This window comes from Martes martes, assembly GCF_963455335.1.
Source record: "Martes martes genome assembly, chromosome: 6".
Taxonomy (NCBI): domain Eukaryota; kingdom Metazoa; phylum Chordata; class Mammalia; order Carnivora; family Mustelidae; genus Martes; species Martes martes.
The window spans coordinates 89,563,142-89,567,132 of NC_137893.1; the positions used below are offsets into that span (position 1 = coordinate 89,563,142).

The 3,991-nt window shown below is 47.3% G+C and overlaps 1 protein-coding gene across 8 annotated transcripts in view; it reads left to right on the top strand.

The window, feature by feature from the left end:
- The first annotated feature begins 2,454 nt into the window (after positions 1 to 2,454).
- The window catches only part of TJAP1 (tight junction associated protein 1), a 23,500-nt gene continuing 21,963 nt past the window's right edge, over positions 2,455 to 3,991 (top strand). For 2 of the 8 annotated variants that reach the window (XM_080806246.1, XM_080806252.1), the window contains exons 1-2: positions 2,489 to 2,506; positions 3,004 to 3,099. The gene's annotated coding sequence lies outside the window, so the exon portion shown is untranslated. Of the gene's footprint in view, positions 2,507 to 2,594; positions 3,100 to 3,991 lie in introns of those variants that run through there. The other 6 variants (XM_080806255.1, XM_080806249.1, XM_080806247.1 and 3 more) reach the window with 6 other exon arrangements.

A 3,991-nucleotide genomic window follows, 5' to 3' on the forward strand; every position in this document is an offset into this window, starting at 1 on the left:
TGGGTGTCTCAGTGGTTAAAGCTTCTGCCTTCGGGTCAGGTCATGATCCCAGGGTCCTGGGATCGAGCCCCACATCGGGCTCTCTGCTTAGCAGGGAGCCTGCCTCCTCCTCTCTCTCTCTCTCTGCTGCCTCTCTGCCTACTTGTGATATGTCTGTCAAATAAATAAATAAAAATCTTTTAAAAATTAATTAATTTTAAAAAGGTATGTTTATGTTTACTGATAATTTTTCTGTTAAAAAGACATAAACTTGAGTCACTTTTGAAATTTATATACAGTAAGTTTGTTTACCTGAGAGTTCACAGGCCTGTGATCCTGCTGCAGATTCCAAAACAATTTCTGGAAACAGAGAGGGGATCTGAAGGTTGTACGTATTTAGCAAAGAAAGCCATATTCCTCATTTCTGTCTCACACAAATTTCTTTTAATAAATGGTAAAATTCACATTTCAAAAAAACCTGAATTTGGGCTGTTATAGAATAATGAATGCCACATTTTGAAAGTACTGTATGGACAACTTAATGGGAACCATGTGGAGATGCATAATGATTGGGAGCCCTTATTTTAAGCTCTGCAAGAACCAATATGCTTGATTCATTTAGTGTAATTTTATCAAATTAACAAAAAAGAAGTTGTATAGGATTGAAACACATGGACAGGATGGCAAATAAAGATGACTGACCCTGGAAATCTCTGCCAAGGTTTTATTTGTGTGTGTTGGTGGAGAAGTGTGGGCTTGAGGCCAGCTCCACCAGAGAACAGACACAGCTCCCATCCCTAGGCCCAAGGAAATGGGATACCTCTCCGTTCTGAAATGTTGATGAGCTGTGGAGGGGAGAAGGACAGGAGAGCAGATGGAATTCCTGGACAATTGTTCCAGCTGTCACCAGAGAGGACAGGCAGGGGGGAGCACTGGATAATTTACAGAGGAACATATGCTAAGGCTTCTCCAGAACCATCTGGCCAAGAGAGGCCTGGGCTTGGGGTGGATATTGTCTTTAGATCTGAGTAAACTTCAGCCTCCAGCCCAGCCCATTCCCTCTACCTGAACTGTGGCTTTCCCAGGAAGGCTCTGCTCCCTGAGTACCCACCTCCAGAGTTCCACCTGGCTCTCATTCCACTTCCTCCTTTGCAGAGCCTGGCTTCTGTCTTTACTACCTTTCCTGAGAGGGCCAACTCTGGCCTTTGGGGCCTGTACCTTCCACAAACGCATTTCCCTATTCTGTAGTATTTTCAACCCCTCCTCCCCACCACTATATTCCAAAATCCCTCTATCACTCATCTCCATGCCATTAATTCACTCAATAAATGTTTATTAAGCACCTACTATGCCTGGCATTGTTTTAGACACTGGAGATACAGAGATGAATGAGAAAAAGTCCTAGATCTCTGGAGTTTGCACTACAGTGGGAGATGCGGAATAAACAAATATCAGATAATGATGAGTCCTGTAAAAGGAAACATTAAAGCAGGGTAAGGGTGAATGACTAGGGATGCTGTTTTAGACAAAGTGGCCAGGAAAGGCTTCTCTAACATAGTGACATTTGAGCAGAGACTCTAATGGGAGTGAATATCTGGAGGAAGAACTTCCAGGCACAGGGAACAGCAAACCTAAAAGCCTTGAGTATTCTCCGTGCATTGGAAGATGCCATGATATTTATTCATTAAGCACTTACTATGTTCCAGACACCTGCTAGGGAATATGAACATGCAGTTGGACACAGTTTTTGCCCTGAAGGAGTAGCAGCTTAGTGAAGGGTGCACTATTTAAATAAATAATTATAGCATAGGATAACTGCAGTGAAGTTATGTGCGAGTGGCTAGAGGTGCCTGGCAAAAGGAGCACCAAGTCCAGTCTTGGGGCCTGGGGAAGGCTTTCTGGAGGAGGTGACTTTTCGAGCTGAGGTCTGAAGGACACACAAGAATTGACTATAAAAGGGGAGGAGAGGGCTTGGACATTTTGAGGGCCGATGGCCTGAAAATATAGGACGATTGGGAACCTAAAATATCTCGGAGAGATGGAAAATTAGTCTGGTGAAGGTGGAAGGGGGTGGGTCACACGGACCGCCATGTGGCAAACTGAAAAGCTGCTTTTATCCTTTCGATGAGAGGGAACCAGTGCTGGCACTATTCCACTATATTATTTTGTTTTCTTTCTTCCTTTCTTCTTCCCTCTTCCCTTCCCTTTCCTCCTTCCTCTTTCTTTCATTCTTTCTCTCTCTCTCTTTTTTTTAAGTACCAAAAACTTTCCTCACTGTTTCAGCTCTTGCCCTACCCCTGACACCTCCTTCCTTCTCCAGCGGCCAGGCCTCCAAACCCTACTCTTAGGATATCCCCACCTTTCCCCAAACACCCGGTGCCCTAATTCCGCAACCCGAAACCACGCCCTTAGCCACGCCCCCGATGACGCGCAGCGCCCGGTGCGTGGGGATTCCCGCGGCCGCGGCCACTACCCGGCCTGCCCCGCGGCAAGATGGCGGCGTGAAGGCAGCGGGCAGCAGCGGAAAGTTTGTTGTGGGATTGTAGTCGGCCGGGAGGCTAGAGTTGGGGAGGATCGTGGGGACAGTATCGCGGAGTAGGGGTGGAGGAGGGACTAGCTCCGGGGTTAAGAAGAGGAAATGGGATGTTGGAAGGAGAAAAAAAAAAGAGGGAGATGGGGCGGAGAGGAGGGGGCCCAGGATCCCGCGGCGGCCCTGGGGGAGGGGCCCGGGGCCGAGAAGCACAAGTAGGTGTGCAGGCCCTAGGGAAGCAGTCGCGAATTGGAGGAGAATTTCTAAACCGAAGAGTCAAGAACCCTGGAGTTTGTGGCCGAGGCCCGACTGTACTAGGCCAGTAGGAAAGAGGTCTCTCACGTGTTGGAGGATAGTGGGGAAGAGGGGAAGAGAGACGAGACCTGGAGGATGCTGGGCAGGTTTGGTATGGAGGGAACTAAAGCGTTAGATGACCCTTCTGCAGACTTAGATCAGCCTTTCTAGAGTTCCTATAGCATCTGCCCCAATTTCAGCTGAAGACTCAGGGGCCCCAGGGACTGGAAGAAATCACAGTACCTGCTTGGAAAGAAGAAGAGGTAGCGACCTGCCCGAGCTCAACCCCAGAGCGGGTAAGGTGGCCTCCAATGACAGGCTGGCATGCTCCCTGCAGCAGGATGCTTGGGCTCAGAGTGATACTGGGAAACATTTAATCTGAAAAGGACTTTCATCTATAGAGGTTGCCCTTTGCCTGTGGTCTCTAAGTTAGTGTTCTGTTTTGATTACACACTGATTTTTGAGAATTGGGTTAGCATTGAGCATTTTGTGCCTTTACCTGTACAAGTGAACACGGTCAGGGGCCTAGAGATGAGGCTGAAAGTGCTTTAACATTCCTGACACAAGCAGTTTCCTACATGTTCACTGTATCTTTTTCTGTCTCCCCATCACATCTTCAGTTTTGCATCCTACCTGAAGTAGAGATTTGTGAGTGAGGAATGGGGCAGGGGGAGTCAGAAAAAGTCTGATTGTGCTGTCACCAACTCCTGAATTCACTCTTGCAGCAGGTGTGCTGCTTTTGAGCTTTCTTCTGGTAAGAAGGGCGCATTAGTTTTTCTTTGGGGTTATGCATTTGGTGGGTAGGTGGAGTCAGTAGAGGAGGAAAAGCAGGTTGAGGTTAGGGGGAAGAAACCCAGAGCAGTTTACGGTAAGGAGTCAGTTGCGTTGACTGGTGTAAGGCTCTGGGAATATTTATTGTATCACTCTCTGTCCCTGAGATCCCTGATATTTGGGGACTGCTTTATGGTCTGGATCAGTGTGGTGATGGAAGGAAAGGATTGTAGAATTTTTCTAATAGCTTTCTTCTCTTCCTTTGTATTCTCCCCTTCGAACCACATTTAAAAACAGTTTCACTAGCCAAACTAAACATGGTTTAAGAGATAGTGGATTTATTGTGTGTCTGGGTGGCTCAGTGGGTTAAGCCTCTGCCTTCGGGTCAGGTCATGATTTCAGGGTCCTGGGATCGAG